Here is a 21,587-nt window from a genome sequence, read left to right as displayed (position 1 = left end):
TGTTGTATCCCTTCTTTCCCGCTGTACAACATTCAAACCTAACACATTAAGCAGTTTCAAATAGAATACTCACGACTGATTAAACATTGAATTAAAATAACTGGACTGTTATGTGAGATATAGGCAAGGTCGCATTGGTGGGAGAAATGAAGAGAAAAGAAAAGAAGCAATAAGACTGGGAAAATCAGGAAGCTACCAAAGAATTGACCAAAATGGAGAAGAAAATCAATGTAACTGAATTCATTCTGCTAGATCTTACACAAAGTCCAGAGCTCCTAAAAATGTTCTTTGCCATTTTTTAAATCATTTTTATTATCATAATCATAAGAAACATACTCATTGTCATAACCATGATTGCCAGTCAGACTTTGAGATCACCCATATACTTTTTTCTAACCTTCTTATCTATTGCGGATGCTACCTATCTTCAGTTGTGGCTCCCAAGATGCTTGTGGATTTACTCTATGAGAAGACAGCCATCTCCCTAGAAGGCTGTCTGACTCACCTTTTTGCATCCCATTTTTTTGGGGGGTAGACATCATCCTCCCTGTAGTCATGGCTTACGATCGCTATGTGGCCACATGTAAACCCCTGAACTACATGACCATCATGAATCCTTATATGTGCCATCTGCTTCTGGCAGCATTTTGGATGGGAGGCTCTATTCATGGCACTATACAACTCCTCTTTATGACCCATCTTCCCTTCTGTGGTCCTAATGTTATTGATAGCTTTGAGTGTGATTTGTTTCCATTACTGAAACTAGCCTGCACGGGCACCCAAGTTGTTGACTTTAAAATCATTGCTAACAGCGGTGTAATGCCCTTGTCCATCTTCCTCATACTGACTCTCTCCTATGTAGTTCTCCTCTGTTCCCTGAAGGGTGGTAGTTTAGAAGGAAGGCGGAAGACCCTTTCTACCTGCAGCTCTCACTGCACAGTGGTGATTTTGTTCCTTGCTCCCTGTATATTCTTATATGTATACGCCAGTAGCTACTTTACCAATTGATAAAGTTGTAAATCCATGTGCTACTATGATTACCCCTATGTTAAACCCTTTGATCTACACCCTTAGAAAGAGAGAGCTTAAAAATGCCTTGAAGAAACTCTGGTTTAGTTGAATGCCTTTGACCTCTCAGGAAAAGTTAGCTTACTAACTGAAAATCATTCGCATGTGTCAGAAGGATACAAATGCTTTGGTGGAATAATACTTTAATAAGTGCACATACTGGGGGCAGAGCGAAGATGGCAGAGTAGAAAGACGCACATACACATAGCTCCGAACCCACAACCCATCGAACATCTGTAAAAAGGAACTCACGGCGAATTCTGGAGAAGTATGGGCCACAGAACAGTGGAGCGAAGGAAATTTCTGTTCCAGAGGGACCTGCAAACTTCTCGCAAAAGGTCCTTCGCGTCACGGACTGGCCGCTGGGACTGGGAGCTGAGTACAGCCTTGCCACGCCTGCGGCACCAAGAGGAGCAGATCCGAGCGGGCTTCAGGGACGGGATCTCCAGTGGCCACGCGGGTCCCTCCACCCAGAGGTGACGGGGGTTGGTGAGAGGGTCTCTTTGGCAGGTCGAGAGGGGAGTGGGGTGCCCCCATACCTTGGGCCCCCTGGGGAGGCAGCAGCTGAGGCAGTGGCAGACCAGGGCTCCCCAAGCAGGCAGGAGCCTGGATCCATTGTTGAAGGTCTATGCATAAACCCCCAGAGGGAACTGAGCCTGTGAGGCGGCCCTGTCCCCACCTGACCATCTGAACTTAATCTCACACTGAATAGCAGCCCCGCCCCAGCCCAAAGCCCTGAGGCTGGGAAGCAGCATTTGAATCTCAGACCCCAAGCGCTGGCTGGGACGATCAGGAGGCGAGGTGGGTGTGAGGAGAATATTCAGGGGTCAAGTCACTGGCTGGGAAAATGCCCAGAAAAGGAAAAAGAAATAAGAGTATAGAAGGTTACTTTCTTGGTGAACAGGCATTTCCTCCTTTCCTTTCTGATGAGGAAGAACAATGCTTACCATCAGGGAAAGACACAGAAGTCAAGGCTTCTGTATCCCAGCACACTCAATGGGCTCAGGCCATGGAAGAGCTCAAAAAGAATTTTGAAAATCAAGTTAGAGAGGTGGAGGAAAAACTGGGAAGAGAAATGAGAGACGTGCAGTCAAAGCATGAACAGCAGGTCAGCACCCTGCTAAAGGAGACCCAAAAAAATGCTGAAGAAAATAACACCTTGAAAAATAGGCTAACTCAATTGGCAAAAGAGGTTCAAAAAGCCAATGAGGAGAAGAATGCTTTCAAAAGCAGAATTAGCCAAATGGAAAAGGAGATTCAAAAGCTCACTGAAGAAAATAGTTCTTTCAAAATTAGAATGGAACAGATGGAGGCTAATGACTTTATGAGAAACCAAGAAATCACAAAACAAAACCAAAAGAGTGAAAAAAATGGAAGATAATGTGAAGTATCTCATTGGAAAAACAACTGACCTGGAAAAGAGATCCAGGAGAGACAATTTAAAAATTATGGGCTTACCTGAAAGCCATGATCAAAAAAAGAGCTTAGACATCATCTTTCATGAAATTATCAAAGAAAACTGCCCTGAGATTCTAGAACCAGAGGGCAAAATAAATATTCAAGGAATCGACAGAACACTGGCTGAAAGAGACCCAAAAAGAGAAACTCCTAGGAACATTGTGGCCAAATTCCAGAGTTCCCAGGTCAAGGAGAAAATATTGCAAGCAGCTAGAAAGAAACAATTCAAGTATTGTGGAAATACAATCAGGATAACCCAAGATTTAGCAGCTTCTACATTAAGGGATCGAAGGGCATGGAATAGGATATTCCAGAAGTCAAAGGAACTAGGACTAAAACCAAGAATCACCTACCCAGCAAAACTGAGTATAATACTTCAGGGGAAAAAGTGGTATTTCAGTGAAATAGAGGACTTTCAAGCATTCTTGATGACAAGACCAGAGCTGAAAAGAAAATTTGATTTTCAAACACAAGAATGAAGAGAAGCATGGAAAGGTGAACAGCAAGGAGAAGTCATAAGGGACTTACTAAAGTTGAACTGTTTACATTCCTACATGGATAGATAATATTTGTAACTCTTGAAACTTTTCAGTATTTGGGTATTGGGTGCGATTACACACACACACACACACACACACACACATGCACACACGCACACACACATAGAGACAGAGTGCACAGAGTGAATTGAAGAGGATGGGATCATATCTTTAAAAAAATGAAATCAAGCAGTGAGAGAGAAATATATTGGGAGGAGAAAGGGAGAAATGGAATGGGGCAAATTATCTCTCATAAAAGAGGCAAGCAAAAGACTTATTAGTGGAGGGATAAAGAGGGGAGGTGAGAGAAAAACATGAAGTTTACTCTCATCACATTCCACTAAAGGAAAGAATAAAATGCACACTCATTTTGGTATGAAAACCTATCTTACAATACAGGAAAGTGGGGGATAAGGGGATAAGCGGGGGGGGGGGATGATGGAAGGGAGGGCATGGGGAGGAGGAAGCAATTTGAGGTCGACAGTCATGGGGAGGGACAGGATCAAAAGAGAATAGAAGTAATGGGGGACAGGATAGGATGGAGGGAAATATAGTTAGTCCTATACAACACAACTATTATGGAAGTCATTTGCAAAACTACACAGATTTGGCCTATATTGAATTGCTTGCCTTCCAAAGGGAAGGGGTGGGGGGGAAGGGAGGTAAAGAAGTTGGAACTTAAAGTGTTAGGAACAACTGTCGAGTACTGTTCTTGCCACTAGGAAATAAGAAATACAGGTAAAGGGGTGTAGAATGTTATCTGGACCTACAGGGCAAAAGAGAAGATGAAGACAATGGCAGAGAGGGATGATAGAAGAGAGAGCAGATTGGTCATAGGGGCAATTAGAATGCTTGGTGTTTGGGGGGGGATAAAAGGGGAGAAAATTTGTAACCCAAAATTTTGTTAAAATGAATGTCAAATAAATAAATAAAAAATAAGAGAATACATACATACATACATACATACATACATACATACATACATACATACATATATATATATATATATATATATATATATATATATATATATATATATGGAAACGGAATAAAAAAAAATAAGTGCACATACTTCTTTCACTAGGTAAGATTTCAATCGTTTCATAAATTTCCACCTTGACTTTTCTAAGGCCATGTTTTTCTCTAAATCTTAGAGAGCAGTTATAACTGACAAGTTGAGAATATGAGAAAACCCAAATATTAACTGTGACTGAAGGCATGTAACATATTCATATTCAAACTTTCCCATGTATAAATAATTATGATATTTAACATTCCTGTACCCCATTAAGATTTGGAAAAATACTTTAGACATGGTTTCTGAAATCACTTTATTAATAATGCCTCATTTTGTCCTTACAACATCCCTCACAGGTGTGTGATATAATTATCCTCCTTTTACACGAAAGAAAATTTAGGCAGATACAGTACATACTTCAGTCACACAGGGTCCCACAGACACTCATTGTCTGATAAAAAATTCAAGATAATATCTTGCTGATTTAAGTCCAGGGTTCTATCTACTGTACCACACCCCTCCAGTTACTCCTCTGTAGAGAAGCGAGAGAAGTGCATTTGATCATGTTTTCTCCAGTATTAGATCCAGACGTCATAATTACATATCAGTCAGTTTATTTTTTTCTTTGTTTTTAATATAAACGTTCTGTTTATGATGTCAAAGTGATTCTGACTATGGTTATTCTTATTTTATTTGTTTCATTTATAAGCATTTCCAAGATTTTCAGATTTCTTTTTATTTCTTAAGTTATACTCATAATACTATCCTGTTGTGTATTTCATTCTGATGCTACGATTTCTGCAGCCATTTTCCAAATAGTTGCATATAATTTCCTCCCATTAATTCTTTACCACTATCTAAGTGCACTTCTGAATGTTTTATTTATTCGGATTTATCCCTATAATTATCTATTTGCATACACCTATTTCTAGAAGGTCTAGGTCAAATTGTATCCATCTTCATTTTTGTAATATTTTATATATATATGTATATATTGCATTTAAATTTATTTATTTAAGTTTTCAACATTCATTTCCACAAAATTTTGGGTTCCAAATTTTCTCCCCATTTCTCCCCTCCCCCCACCCAAAACGCCGAGTATTCTAATTACCCTATCACCAATCTGTCCTCCCTTCTAATATTCCTCCCTTCCCTTATCATCATCTTGTCTTTTGTCCTGTAAGGGAAGGTAAATTCCCATACCCCATTACCTGTATTTCTTATTTCCTAGTTTCAAGAGCAATACTCAACAGTTGTTCCTAAAACTTTGAGTTCCAGCTTCTCTGCCTCCCTCCCTCCCCACCCATTACCTTTGGGAAGGCAAGGAATTCAATATAGGCCATATCTGTGTAGTTTTGCAAATGACTTCCATAATAGTCGTGTTCTGTAAGACTAACTATATTTCCCTCCATCCTATCCTGCCCCCCTTTTCTTCTATTCTGTCTTTTGATCCTATCCCTCCCCAAGAGTGCCCACTCCTCCCACTGCCCTCCCTTCCATTATCCCCCTCCACTGCTTGTCCCCTTCTCCCCACTTTCCTGTATTGTAAGATAGGTTTTCATACCAAAATGAATGTGCATTTTATTCCTTCCTTTAGTCAAATGTGATGAGAGTAAGCTTCATGTTTTTTCTCTTACCTCCCCCCTTTTTCCCTTCACTGAAAAGTCTTTTACTTACCTCTTTTATGTCAGAGATAATTTGCCCCATTTCATTTCTCCCTATCTCCTCCCAATATATTTCTCTCTCACCGCTTAATTTCATTATTTTAAGACATGATCCCATCCTATTCAATTCACCTTGTGCTCTCTGTCTCTCTCACTCTCTCTCTCTCTCTCTCTCTCTATCTCTCTCTCTCTCTCTCTCTCTCTCTCTCTCTCTCTCTCTCTCTCTCTCTCTCTCTCTCCCTCTCTCTCTGTGTGTGTGTGTGTGTGTGTGTAATTCCACCAACAACCCAGATAATGAAAAAAGTTTCAAGAATTACAAATATTGTCTTTCCATGTAGGAATATAAATAGTTCAACTTTAGTAAGCCCCTTATGACTTCTCTTTGCTCTTTACCTTTTCATGCTTCTCTTCATTCTTGTGTTTGAAAGTCAAATTTTCTTTTCAGCTCTGGTCTTTTCTTCAGGAATGCTTGACAGTCCTCTATTTCATTGAAAGACCATTTTTTCCCCTGAAGTATTATACACAGTTTTGCTGGGTAGGTGATTCTTGGTTTTAGTCCTAGTTCCTTTGACTTCTGGAATATTATATTCCACGCCCTTCGATCCCTTAATGTAGAAGCTGCTAGATCTTGTGTTATCCTGATTGCATTTCCAAAATACTGAAATTGTTTCTATCCAGCTGCTTGCAATATTTTCTTCTTGACATGGGGACTCTGCAATTTGGCCACAATGTTCCTAGGAGTATCTCTTTTTAGATATCTTCCAGGAGTTGATTGGTGGATTCTTTCAATATTTATTTTGCCCCCTGGTTCTAGAATATCAGGACAATTTTCCTTGATAATTACATGAAAGATGATGCCTAGGCTTTTTTTTGATCAAGGCTTTCAGGTAGTCCCATAATTTTTAAATTGTCTCTCCTGGATCTCTTTTCCAGGTCAGTTGCTTTTCCAATGAGATATTTCACATTATCTTCCATTTTTTCATTCTTTTGGTTTTGTTTTGTGATTTCTTGGTTTCTCATAAAGTCATTAGCCTCTATCTGTTCCATTCTAATTTTGAAAGAACTATTTTCTTCAGTGAGCTTTTGAATCTCCTTTTCCATTTGGCTAATTCTGCTTTTGAAAGCATTCTTCTCCTCGTTGACTTTTTGAACCTCTTTTGCCAATTGAGTTAGCCTTTTTTTCAAGGTGTTATTTTCTTCAGTAAGTTTTTTGGGTCTCCTTTAGCAAGGTGTTGACCTGCTTTTCATGCTTTTCTTGCATCTCTCTCATTTCTCTTCCCAGTTTTCCTCCACCTCTCTTACTTGATTTTCAAAATTCTTTTTGAGCTCTTCCATGGCCTGATCTCATCAAATATTTATTTTGGATGTTTGAGATATGGAAGCCTTGGCTTTTTTGTCCTTCTCTGATGGTAAGCATTGTTCTTCTGCATCTGAAAGGATGGGAGAAGATGTCTGTTCACCAAGAAAGTAACCTCCTATAGTCTTATTTTTTTCCCTTTGTTGGGCATTTTTCCCAACTAGTTACTTGACTTTTGGGTCCTTTGTCAAGGGTAGGGTATACTTTGGGAATCTGTAAGATCTTACTTCCTCCAAGGCGGCACAATCAAGTGTTTACTGGTCTGGGTGCAGAGAGGGATTTTTGTGCCCAGAATCTTAGCAGTTGCCTCTCCACAGCCACCTGGTCTCCAGTTCAGCCAAAGCAGCACTGGGAGCTGATTTTCAGATAAGCTGGATGGGCAGGGCTGCTATTCAGTGTGAGACAAAGACCAGCTCCTCCAGGGCCTCCACACAGGTCTGAGGCAAGAGTCAGCTCCTCAGTGCCCCCAGAGTTTTTATGCTCCAACAATGGATGTGGTTACTGCGCCTGCCCATGTGGCCATTGCAGTGGCTGCCTAAGGCCAGAGCTATGGAAGGCCCTTCTCCCTTCCTGGCCAGCTTAAAAACCCTGTCACTGACCTTTGGTGCCTGTGAGTTGAGGGATCTGAGAACCTGCTGCTGCTGGGACTGGAGATTCCACCCCCAAGGGCTGCTCGCCAAGGCCAAGGCTGGGTTGGGCTCAGCTCTGTGTCTGGTGCAACAGACGTTTCCCGTGGGCCTTTCAGGTCACCCTGGATTGGAAATCTCCTCTACTCTGTTGTTCCCCACTTCTGCTGCTCCAGAATTTGTTGAGAATTCCTCTCTACAGGTATTTTATGGGCTGTGTGGGAAGAGTCTCTGTATCTGTGTCTTTCTACTCCCAGCACCTTGGCTCCTCCCCCCTGTTATATTATATTTTAACAGTTTTTTCTACATCACTCTAAACTGTTTTCTGAAATGAATTAACTAATTCACAGTTTTGCATCCATTATATTATTGTGCCTGTCTAAGTAGTTACTCCAACACTGAATATTTACTCCACCTCATATTTTCCCTTTTTAATAGGAGTAATCTATTATAATATTTCATTGCAAACATCTCAAAATATCATTCCATTCGGTAACAAGGTATATTTTCTTCATTGGTTGAAAATAATTTTCCTTTGCCTCAGTTCTTTCCCATATTCTCTTCCTAATTTGATTATATGCTTTCTGTTTGGGAGAATAGTAACAAGGACAAACTCTTGCTTTGACCATTGTTTTTTTATTTTTGTCTTCAAAAATATTAGCATGGATCTATAAGATGACTATCTGTGTGATCTTGAACAATTCACTTAAACACTCCATGCCTTTGTTTCATCTCTAAAATGGGGATTATAATATCACCTTCCACAATGGATAGAGCACTGGATTTGGAATTAGAAAGATTTACCTTCATGAGTTCAAATATGACCTCAGATGCTTATTAGGTATGTGACGCTGGGCAAGTCACTTAACTCTGTTTCCTTAGCCCCTCATCTATAAAATGTGCTCGAGAAAGAATTGGTAAATCACTGCAGTATCTTTGCCAGCAAAAAGAAAAAAATATTGATGGAGTCATGACGAGTTGGAGACAAATGATATGACTAAACAATAACACTTCCAAAGGTAGTTGTAAAAATAGAATCAAATATTTGCAAAGTTTTTTGAAAATCCCCAAACACTATATAAATGCTATCCATTGTCTTCCTCCTCTTCTTTATATTTCTACTATTACCACCACCACCACCACCACCACCACCACCACCACCACCACCACCACCACCACCACCACTACTACTACTACTACTACTACTACTACTACTACTACTACTACTACTACTACTACTTCTATTACTACTACTACAGCTGCTGCTGCTACTACTATTGTTGCTGTTGACACAGCTGCCACTGTTTCATTTATGACCATTGCTATTAACTTATCGTATTCCTGGTTCCAGTAAAAATGATAACTAAGTTAAGGCAAATGTGGATTGGGACAAAATGGTGCTAATAGCACTTCCATTTTTATATCTGTGTAAAGTCCACTTATCACCTCTTTCACACAAATAACTAATTAAAGCAAGAAGCTACCAAATCGGCAAATATTTTAATCTCTCAACCACATTCCCTGTGGAACTTCTTCTAAGTGGTCATACCATCCCTAATATCCAAATCCACTTTCCCATAATCCATACCTCAACATGCAAACTTTCCAAAAGTTGCTTCCTTAAATCCTGGATTTTTCATCAGCGCTTGACTTCATCCCTCTTTATGTTGCTCTGATATCTATCTCATCTCATCATGAACATTTCTATTGCGCTTTCATACCTGTTAATCCCCCCTCCACTTTTCAGCTACATTTTATTTATCATCTTCCCCGATTAGAATGTAACATCCTCAACGAAAGGAGTTTTTCTCCTATTTGTATTCAGAGAACACTGCTTGGAGCAAATGAAGTCCTTATTATATGCTTTATGACTGACAGACTGGTTGTCATGCTGGGGTTTTCAGATCTTTGTCACCGATAGTCTAATTGCAACATTTGCATCACTAAATAAAAGTGTATTTCATGTCATGTACTTGGACCCCAATAAATAGTTGTCAAGTTATAGTGTGATTTATCTCCCTCCTTTAACAGGCTCCACATATGATCAGAAAGATTATACTTCAAGCACTAAGGGAATAGAGGAAACTTGTCCTTGAATCATTCCATTTCTTTATCAGAAAGCTACCATGGTGAGAATTTGTTGCTGTTGCTTTTCCTGACGTAAAACCTACACTTGTCTAACTATAATTTCCACGTACCACTCCCAGGACAGTCTTCACCCGTTGGACATCCTTGTAATACCTAAAAATGAAATTGTTTCCACTGCTCCCTACCCCAAAACGCACTGAATCATCTCTTTAAGCTCACCTTAGAGGTTGCATAAGATTGTGATTAAGGACTGGACATTGAGATAGCAAGATATAGGTGTAAACCCTGTCTCTTTCCAATTTTATTCCACCACTGAGTCTTAGTTTTTGAATTCCTTATATTCAGATAAAATCAAGCAATGAGCACATATTCTGTCACAGTCAATAAGCAATCATTAAGCACTTATTATGTGCCATCAGCCTTTTTTTCAATTTTTGCTTTTGAGTCAATGACCATATCCAGTTACTACAAAGGGAAATCTTTTGTCATCATGTTAAACTTTGAGTGGGAAAGGTAGTATTACCTCAGGACTTGTTTTGTTTCATTGGGTTCAATGCATTCATATCAGTAGAGACAGTGGAGCTTCTCCCATTTTGGAGTGAAGTTAAGACATCCCTTTTCTGCATTGGCAGATAGGATTGACTTCAGTAAAGCCTTTACTGAAAGAAAAAACCTGTTTGGAATAATGAAAAAGTCACTTGAAAACTTACTGATCTTGAAATAGTGCAAAGAATAATCAGAATCTAGAAAGTCAAAGAAGTGCCATGAACAACCGTAGGAGGTTCTAGATTTCTGTGAAGCTGGATTCATTTATGGGAAACACTGCCTGCTTGTTAAGCTTTCACCAAATTTATGAAAAAGAGCGATATTGAATGGCATTGGCTTACCTTTAGACTAAGGCAACTTTGGTCCATATGTCTTTTACACTGGATGTCGTGTAGATAGCCTTCAACAAAGTAGTATTAAGCTTTCAAGAAGAACTCTGTGGGTGTGTAGAGCTAATAGAAGAAGATAAAAATAAAGGTAAAAAGACAATTCTAACCTTCAAGGTGCTCACATTCTCGTGGGTGAGATAATGTATAAATAATTTGCTATACAGTTGAAATGGATAAGAATTGGAAGGAAAATTCAAATGGGAAGGGAAGATAAGGATGGGCTAGGAAAGGGATGATGGAAATGATGATGATGATGAGAAAGAGGAACAGGAGGAGGAGGAGGATGAACCTCCAGTCATGGGTCTCCAGACTGGTAAAGACTTCACTCCCTAAGTCATGTAGCTAACTTCTGCTGAGCTCAGCAATACTTGTAAAGAAAGAGAGGTATGATAGCATATTTGTAATGGACCTTTCAAGAGGAAAACAAGAGTATGAATATACTTTCAAATTTCATATCCATTCTTAATATTTTATTAAATCTAACAATTAAAAAAAAACATAATTCAAACCAAGATTTGATTGCTAATTTCTGAGATGCAAATTTTCTCCTTGAACATGTAACAGTCCTCTCTCTCTCTTTCTCTCTCTGCAAGACTGTTGGAACTGGTCCAGCACAGTACTTTTTGGACCTGCATAGCCTCTTATTTCCAGTGCAGTAAGTTGTGTTGAAAATATTTCCTGCCAGCTAGCTTCATTCTAACTTATCCCCCATTAGACATCTAGCAACCAGATGTTCACTTCTATATTTACATAGATAAGTGGATTTTAAGAAACTATTCAGTCTTTTGTCTTCAGCAATGCCTAAAACACACTGCTCTATAAAGAGGAGTAGAATTGCTGAAACCAAGACCGAACCAGAAGTTAGCTTTTAGAAACAAATTCAAATTAAATAAAATATGTTTTGAAAACCAAGACCCAAAGTGCTTGCTCCAAAGACATATAAATCTTGCTTTCTCCTGATATAACCAGCTATTAGGAAGAAGAAATTATGAATTATCCTGAAAAGAAAGCAGAGAAGAAAGACTTTTTTATTCAGAGAATCTCTGTTTGAATATATTTACTAACTGTTTATGACCTAATTTTTCTGTAATAATTTATTTAACTCATGTGACACGTCCTCCAAACTTTTCCCATGCTCCTCCTCTTGATAGAACTGCTATTATTTAACAGTAATTTTATTCATTTAATTTATATCTTCATCGTCTATTTAAATTTACTTCCATATCTATATCTATGTTTACATGTATACCTATCCCTCCTTCTATCTCTTTTTCTTAGGTATCATCTTTTGAGAAATAATATCCTTGGGTAGAACTTAAGTCCCTTTAAAGTAGGAACAATTTCTCATTTTTGTATTTGTGTATATCGTGCCAAGCCTGTTCCCTTACATACAGCACATATTTGAAACATGTTGTTTGAATTGTATGAATGAGTTATTGATGTGAAAATGTGTTGGTTATAACAGTTAGAATATGAGATTATTGAAGGCAAAACTGTCCCTGCAATGTACTAGTGCCTGGTATACAGAAGTCGCTTAAAATTTTTGTTCATGTATTCATCTCTACTAAATTTCTCTTCTGATATCAGATAAAGCAGCATCATTGAACTTGTTTTAAAATGAGAAAGTCATTCAATATACATACTCTCCCATCTTTCCCTGTATCTTATACAAATGAAGTATGTGTGAGATGCTTACCCATGCCCTATCAGAAGCATTCCAGAGCGTCTGTCAAGCACTGAGAATAGTAGTCCTCTAGGGCTCTTGATACTTCAATGGACCTCTCTTTTATTTTCATAAACTGTTGCTTATATGATACTTATGTTGTGCACAACTTTTTTTATTAGCTTTCTATCAACCACTTACACTTGAGTTAATTAAATAATGATGAATATCAGTGTCTAAATATGTTGAGTCCCAACAATCTGTGTGACTTTTGACAAATCAATTCACTTCTCTCAATCTCAGGGCAAAATCTGATCTCCACTGGAGATGGCTATTTGCCACCAAGGAACCACACATACTGAAGTTCACTGAAATGACTCTAACATTTTTGTTGATTAAGGTGTTTATATCATTATAATCATTATCAATTATTGTTACTCACAATGATAAATGACGTTTATTGGAGGAGTTTTGCTCATTGTGATATGTGGTTTTAAAAGGTGAATAGGCTACACAAGATCATTTTACATCTTTCAAATTCGTGACCAAATCTACTCTGTCGTCGTATAAGACCAGTTGAATTGAAAATGATACTGCTAACCTTATTGTAACCTCACATTCTAGCTTCTTGTTCAGATAAAAGTGATGCAGCTTCATAGGATTTAGAAACATTAGGGATCTTAGAGATCATCCATCCATCATAAGCTTTCCCTCATTTTATAAATGAGAATAGTAGGGAACACAGAGGTGAGATGACCAGAGAAAAATTGTACAGTGTATAAGCAGAAGAACTGGATTTTGTTCCTTGGTTCTCTGACTCCATATTCAGATGTATTTTCATTATATCACCGAAAGAGAAAGCCTTAGGGACAGTTTTGTGGGCATCATGAAAGCATTTGCAGAGGGGAATTTTAGTATCATCCTTATGTATTTACCTATGTGTTTTCTTGATGGAAGAAGAAGATGAGAGTAAGAGGAGAAAGAAGGAACAGAGCAGGAGGAGGAGGAGGAAAAGAAGGGTTTCTCATACTTCTTGTGTTGTTGTGTTTGTCCTTCGTTTTCCAAGAGGACTATGACATCAGAGAATGATGACATGACTTGTGCCTCACTTTGTTTTGAGTGAGGAAGGGCTGTGCAAAGTCACCAGCCTCACTTTCTCCTCCTGAACCATCTGGATCCAGTGACCAGATATTCGTCAGGATGACTGGAGATTGCTCAGGATGCGACGGAATACCTGGCCTTTTAGGCTAAGGGCTTTTCAGGTACTCAATTAAAGTGAGGTAATGCCTATTCGGTGAATAGAACTTTTTAAAAAGTAGTCAGGGGGATGGCCCCTTTAACAACCTCTCATACTTCCACATTCAGAGGCTAGATATTCCTTTGCGAAGTATGTAATAGTGAGGATTCTTTAAGAATTCAACAGACACTATTTACTGCTGGGATATTGAGATACTTCCTACACTGAAATTATGAGATTCTTTGGTTCTGCTGGTACTCTCCCTCCATCTGGAATTCCCTAGTTTTCTTCAAAGCTCAGGATAAGATACAATCTCATACTTATTGCTTATTCTGCTTCATTACATTGTAAATGCAAGCATCTTTTACAAATCACTTTCATTAATTACGTATCTTTTATGTTTACTCACTTATATACATTTTATAAAGCTATTCGAAGTGATTGACCTAAGCTCATACGGATACAGTATAATAAAGTACAACTTTGAGCTTTGAGCAGTTTCATTATTTTGGTGTTAGAAATTCCTCTAACAGCCACATAGCACAAGTTTTATTAACTTGGAAAGTCCTTGGGCATTTCATGAGACAGAAATTAAATGTTTTGCCTGGTATCATGCAAACAGTAAGAATTTGACTTAGGATAGAAATTTTGGTTTTTCTCACTCAAAGTTCGTCATTATTACATTGATTCTGAAATAATCTTTAATTCATTCATGAAACATTTATTGAGAACTTAAGCATAACGCAGTTTGACAGACAATTAGTATTAAAAGGTACAAGTGAAACAGTTCTTACTTTAAATAGAACCTCCCCTACTACAGGATTGGAAGCTAGATTAAGGAAGGAAGGGAACAGACAAAACGGGTTTAGGTTTTTATGGTTTATTTCTGAGGGAAATGATTCAACGGAATAAGCAAATTGTCAGGGGTACAGGAATACTTCCATAAATAAAAGTTACAGATAATCTGGAAGGAGGTGGGATATCAGTAAATAGATGTATCAGAATAGACTTCTTGAGAAAAGTAACCCCAAGTTCAGTTTCAATGGAAAGTAAACATTATAAGATGAGTTGCAGAAAGAATACATTTCATGCATGGGGAAGAGCCAGTGCAAAGAATTAGAGTCAGAAATAGGATGTTCTGGCTGGAACAGTGACTAGATTACAGAGCAAATGATTGGAAGTAATTTGTAATGCTCCTGGAAAGTCAGGTTGGAGACATATTTTCAATTGTTTTAAATTCTTAAAAATAACTTTGTAGTGTGTCTTAGTGTCAAGAGCTATTTGGGGTTTTGGAGTCCACTTGGCCTCTGCAGCAAGGACATTGAATGGAATATCACTGTCAATTGTAGTACCGGAATATCCATATTTGCCAGTTAATGAAGGGAAATGGATTTTAAAGCAGAGAAAATAGAGTTAGACTAATTAAGAGGGTGTTATTGTTCAGTGATTCCAGTGATGTCCAAATATTTGTGACTTTTTTTGGTGTTATCTTGGTAAAGATCCTGGAGCGGTTTAGCATTTCCTTTTCCAGCACATTTAATAGATGAGGAAGCAGAGGCAAACAGGGGAGAGTGACTTGCCCTGGATCGCAATGCCAATAAGTGTCTGGGACCAGATTTCTACTCAGTCTGATGACTTTTCTTCACTCCGGGCCCTGCATACTATCCACTGACCTAACTAGTTGCCCCTAGATCAATGAGGAGGGCATGCCAATAAAGGCAGTACAAGATAATAAGGATCTAAGGTGAACTAGTTAGTGCATTGAGAGGAAGGTTGGATACCTGATACCATATGAAGCTAGAGCTGGTAAGATTTACAAATTGCTCATTTATGAAGTATTGACTGAACAATTATTTGAGACTATTATCCTGTGATAATAGAGGAAAAAATATGCCACCAAGAAGTAATGAGGAAGGACAGATGAGTTATTTTTGTATGAATTCGTTCTGAGATGTCTATATGGCATCTAGATCCAAATATCCAGTTGTGAATTTTAAACTTTACAGACAGACCAAAGCTGGAAACACAAATCTTGTGTGCTTGTGTGTGTGTGCATGTGCATATATATATATATGTGTGTGTGTGTGTGTGTGTGTGTGTGTGTGTGTGTGTGTGTGTGTATTTACATCTATTGATCTACCTATCTCTCTCTAGATTTATACAGATAAAGACAAACATATATATATGCATGTATATATGTGTATGTATATTTTATGTGTATTTTTTCCAAGGGAAATTGGAATAGAGATCATAATTTAACTTGGAGAATACGATATCATCACTGTGAATGAGTATAAAGAAAAAAAGGAAAATGTATGAAGAAGAGATTTATTGGTGACATAAACAGTTTTAGGGTATAGGAAATTAATTATGTTCCAACAAAGGAGCCTCAAGAATTACAAGACAGCTAGAAGTAGAACCAAATGAATAATATCTCCAAAGACCCAAGAAGGAGAGGATACCCAGGAGGCTGGGGAGTTATCAGTGGTAAATGACACAGAGAATTATACATGGTGTATTCTAATTGATGAGATGTATATTAATCGAGTCCCATGAGATGTAAGCTAAAAATTATGAAAACTGATAAAAAAGAAAACCACTAATTAAGAGACCATTCTAACTCAGAGACAGCGAATTCAGATGACTGATCTGGCCAGCAAATCCATATTGCTGTAGTTGTGAAGTGAGAAGAGAAAAAAATTAGTCAGCAAATGGAGATAATTTTTCACAGGAGGTTGGCTGATTAAAGGAAGGAAAACTAAAGGCTGATAAAATGAGGGCCATGGAAGAGTCGAGTGAAATTATTTTTAAAGTATGAGAGAGACTTGGAAATGGAGGTAATGTGTGGTTTGCCTTTCATTCTTAAAGAGGACCACAACATCAGGAAGATGTAATAATGGCTTCCAATTGAATTAGATTTGAGTGATGAAGGAGCATAGACAGTAAGAAAGGAACAAGTGACCAGGAAGATACAAAAAATTAAAGTAAAAAAAAGTTAATTTCCATTTCAACATTCTCTATGATATAGGAGGAATTTAGATCAATCCATAGGTAGAGAAGTACTTTTTATTGAATAAAGGATCCAGTCTTCCTATAAATGAAAAGAAAGGAAGAAAGACTGGAGGATGACATTGAGTGAATACCTTTATTTTTATTTCTCTCAATAAAGTGAACTCGTATTTTGAGAGGAGAGTTATTGTTCAAGGTTTATGACAGGTAGGTGGTATATTAGAGTACTTGATTCAGAATGAGGAAAATCTGATTTTATTCCTGACTATGATATGTAACCACGAAAAAAATATTAAAATCTTTGACCCTCAGTTTGCTTATCTCTACACTGGGGATACTTATGAGAATCCAATGAGGCAACATATGCAAAATAAATTACAACCATCAAGTAACTATCTGACTTTTATGTATTATTGTCTTTAAGAAGAGGAGAAACACATTTGTTCATTTTTAAGTTAGGAATGCAATTTAATTAGGAAAGCATACATAAAATTCTCCTCAACAGGGAGAATTCAGATACATTAAGTGACATAAATTAGGGCATTCGGTGACTTCTTTCAGGTTTTTAAATAATATATGTAGAAAATATGAGAAAGAAGGTGGTGGCCATAATCCATCATTGGGATTTGGCAAGACATGCTTATCAGTTGGACTACAGCAGAAAAGATTCCAGCATAGAGGATCGTAGAAATGATTAACTATGAGTTTGGAAGTGGAAGAGAGGAAAGTAAAATTATCATATGAGGAAATAAAAGAACAATGTAAGGCAGAAGGAGAGGAGGAAGGCAAAGAGAGAGGAAGGAAGGAAGGAAGGAAGAGATGAAGGGTGGGAGCAGAAAGAGGGGGAGAGAGAGATGTGTGAGTGGAGGGGAAGTAATGAGTAAAGAAGAAAGGTAGGCAAGCATAAAAGTTGATAAAATTGCTGCAACACACTCTAAAAGAGCATTATTAAAATAAGCATTTTTCCTATAGTCTCAACCAATTTTTTCTTTTCAAACAGAAGACAAAAAAATGTAACTACAAAGCTATAAAATCAAGTCTAAATAGGTATTAGTTTGTGTATGTATATATATGAGCATAGGTGTATGTATGTATATGTATAAATTTATGTGTGTAAATGTACATGTATAATAAATTATACAATAATAAAATATAGTATATGCAATATATGTAAATATATAAAATGTATGTAAATATGGTGTTTCCATTCTCCCCCGCAACATGTTCACATACAGAGGTATTATATATTTATATAAATATATATTTATGTATTTAGTATTTATATTTCAATGTATAACATACATGTATGCTCTTATGTGACATAGCGAGATATAAATATAGATATAGATAAACGAATTTGCTCCTGGGGAGGATGGGAGCACCACTTATAGAATTTGCAATTCAAGTTATCTAGAAAACAGCTAGGAAAGCTAAGAGACGGAGGTGAAGAGAGCAAAAAATCCACATGGGAAGGACCACCACTTTAAAAGTCCCAAATTACACGATGGAAAGGCATGACGCTATACTGGAGAAACAGCAAATAGTGAGTAGTTAAGTGAATGGAAGGAATGAGAAGAATAGAAAGGAAGGATCAAGGTTGCAAAAGGATTTAAATGTTAAATGGAAGAATTTCTATTTGATCTTAAAAATGAATGGGAAGAATGAGTTTCTTTGGTGTGCATGTGTGTGTACAGGATGTAGGGAATGGAGGTGCTTTTTTTACTGTTTAGATCTGAACTATGGGAAGATCAATTTGACAACAGAGTGGAGCATGTAAGGGAGTAGAATGAAACTTCAGACAGGGAGATTACCCAGAAGATTGTTGAAGTAGACTAGGGTACATGTGATGAAGACCTGTATGATTATGATTATGAGGGTTTAAAGAAGGAAAAGTATCTGCAAGTGGTTATGAAGATAGAAGATAAGATTTGACAACTGATAAAACTATGTGAAGTGGATTGAACTTTGGGGTTGATAATGACAACAAGGTTGAGAATTTGGGTGACTGAGAGCATGGAGGGACCCTAGAGAGTAACAGAAAAGTTGAGATGAGTGGAGTGTTTCAAATAGAAAGATAATAAATGTTGAGAATATAACTGTCGCTGATTTCAGTTTTAGTCTAATCACATGGAATAATGAAATTTGGAAGTTTCCATTTTTTTCCATTATCCTGATGCATAAGACAACCTGAAAGTGACTCCCTACATTGGGCTAGCTACTTGTGTGACTTTATGTGAGGCATTTGTTTCTGATCACTTCAATTTCCTCATCTCTAAAGTGATGGGGCTGGTCTAAGTGATTTCTAAGATCCCCTTTGACTCTAAAATTTGGATTTTATGCTAAAATGAGCATTGATCTTCTATGAGTTGGGGTTAAATTCTGACCATATATAATTAAACATTATAGCAGTCTTTTGGAGAGCAGTTCCATATGATGTCTTTACTATGGTAGTAAGCCACACCTCTCACTTTATTAAAAAAAGTAAATCTTGCCTCAGGTCCAGCATTTTTTACTTCTCCTTGAGTAATCTGTCTTGAGGAAACTACCTGTCTTCCACTATTCAAAAGGGCATGACTAAAATTCACCTTGAAGCCAGAAATTCTGTGTTTGAATTCTGTCTTTTGCCCTCACCTGCTGGGTGAGCAAGAGTAAACCATTTAACCTCTCTGGTTCTCAGCTTTCTCACCTGTAAAACATGAATAATGACTACAGTCTTTACCCTGTAGAATAATTTTTAAGTTTAAATGAAGAATTTCGGGGAAGACATTTTGTAAACTTTAAAAGATCAGTTATTTTTATCATTGCTCGTACTCACTGATCTTTTTAACCAAACATAGGATTTAATTGGATTCAGGAATCTCCTAGCTTCCACTACCCTAGTACTTCATCCCCTGTTTGGAACTTTCTTCTCTTAAAGAGATAGCTAGGTAAATAAAAACAAAGTGATTTGCCCAGGGCCACAGAGCCAGAAGAAGGAAATTAAAGTTTTCCTGGCTCTAAAATTATTTTTCTATCTACTCCTTACACTTTCTTCCTGTTTGAAATTTTTTTAATTCATTAACTTTATACACAATTTCAACTAAAATGTGAAATATATAGTTGCAAAATAAGCATAATATTTAAAACAGTAACTAGTAATTATATTCATTAATTGGATTCTAATCATTGATAAATGTGAAGCTGACTCATTTCTCTTTTCCTTTAGTTACAGACAAACCAGTTACATGAAAGTAATTTACTATCAACAAATTACCTCTTAGATGAAAGAGAGATGAATCCTGTTTCTTAGAATGGAGGATGTTGTATCCATTCTTTTCCACTTTACACAATTCATCCCTAACAGAACAAGAAGTTTCATGCAGATAACTCATGACTGACCCAACTTTTAATTAAAGTAACTGAAGTTTTTATCTGTGAGGTGTAGGCAAGATCTCTTTAGAGGTAGAAATGAAGAGAAAAGGAAAGAACCAACAAGGCTACGGGGAAACCAGGAAGAAGTCAGAGGATTGACTAAAATGGAGAATAAAAGCAACGTAACTGAATTCATTCTGTTAGGCCTTATACAAAGTCCAGAGCTTCGAAAAATGTTCTTTGTCATTTTTTAAATCATTTATATTATCACAATTATAGGAAACATGCTCTTTGTCATAACCATGACTGCCAGCCAAATTTTGAGATCACCTATGTACTTTATTCTAAACTTCTTATCAATTGCTGATGCTACCTACGCTTCAGCTGTGGCTCCAAAGATGCTTGTGGATTTACTCTATGAGAAGACAACCATCTCCCTGAAAGGTTGTCTGACTCAGCTCTTTGTAGCCCATTTTTTTGGAGGTGTAGGGATCCTGCTTCTTGTGGTCATGGCTTATGATCGCTATGTGGCCATCTGTAAACCCTTGCACTACATGACCATCATGAATCCTCATGTATGTCATCTGCTGGTGGCAGCAGCCTGGATGGGAGGCTCCATACATGCCACCATACAACTCCTCTTCATGGCCCATCTTCCCTTCTGTGGTTCCAATATTATTGATAACTTCATGTGTGATCTGTTCCCTTTGCTGAAACTGGCCTGCAAGGATACCAAGGTTCTTGGCCTTTTAGTCATTGCTAACAGTGGAATACTGTGCCTGTCAATCTTTCTTATACTAATTGTCTCCTATGTCATTATTCTCTATTCCCTGAAGGGTGGTAGTTCAGAAGGAAGATGGAAGGCCCTTTCCACCTGCAGCTCTCACTTCACAGTGGTGGTTTTGTTTTTTGCTCCCTGTATATTCTTGTATGTGAGGCCAGTAGTTAGTTTTCCTATAGACAAAGCTGTATCTGCATGTGCTTCTATGATTACTCCTATGTTAAACCCCTTGATCTACACTCTTAGGAATACAGAGGTTAAAAATGACATGAAGAGACTCTGGATCAGATGAATGCCTTTGACTGTTCAGGAAAAGTCAGCTTACTAATTGAAAATCATTCACATGCAGGTGAAGGATACAAATGTTCTGAAGAAATGATATTTCAATCAGTGCCCATAAGCCTTTCACTAGCCAAAGTCACAATCCTTTTATAAATTTCCACCCTAAATTTTTCCTAAGTCGCTTTTTCTACAAATCTTTGAGAAGTTATAACTGATATGTTAAAGACTTGACAATGTCAAATATTAACTGCACCTGAAGGCATGTACAATGTTCCCTATCTATAGCTTTTCATCTAAAAATAATAATGTTAGTTACCACCAATATAGCCCATTAAGGTTTGCAAAATGCTTCACATATAATTTCTCAAAGTCCTTTGCAAGTATTATCTCATTCTTTCCTCACAACCTCCTTCAGAGGTAAGTTCTGTCATCATCCTCCTTTTACAGTCAAGGAAATTTAGGCAAAGATATTGTATAACTGAGTCCCAGAAAGTCCCACTCATAATCGTCT

The 21,587-nt window shown here is 37.5% G+C and overlaps 2 pseudogenes; both read left to right on the top strand.

Moving 5' to 3' along the window:
- The first annotated feature begins 212 nt into the window (after positions 1-212).
- Positions 213-1,120, top strand: LOC140516755 (olfactory receptor 4C6-like; annotated as a pseudogene).
- A 19,054-nt stretch (positions 1,121-20,174) lies between these two features.
- LOC140516625 (olfactory receptor 4C6-like) lies at positions 20,175-21,086 on the top strand (annotated as a pseudogene).
- Positions 21,087-21,587: the final 501 nt, after the last annotated feature.

Source organism: Notamacropus eugenii, chromosome Y (assembly GCF_028372415.1).
Source record: "Notamacropus eugenii isolate mMacEug1 chromosome Y, mMacEug1.pri_v2, whole genome shotgun sequence".
NCBI lineage: Eukaryota > Metazoa > Chordata > Mammalia > Diprotodontia > Macropodidae > Notamacropus > Notamacropus eugenii.
The sequence above is the reverse complement of the archived record's forward strand: the minus strand, read 5'-3'. Positions and strand labels throughout refer to the sequence as shown.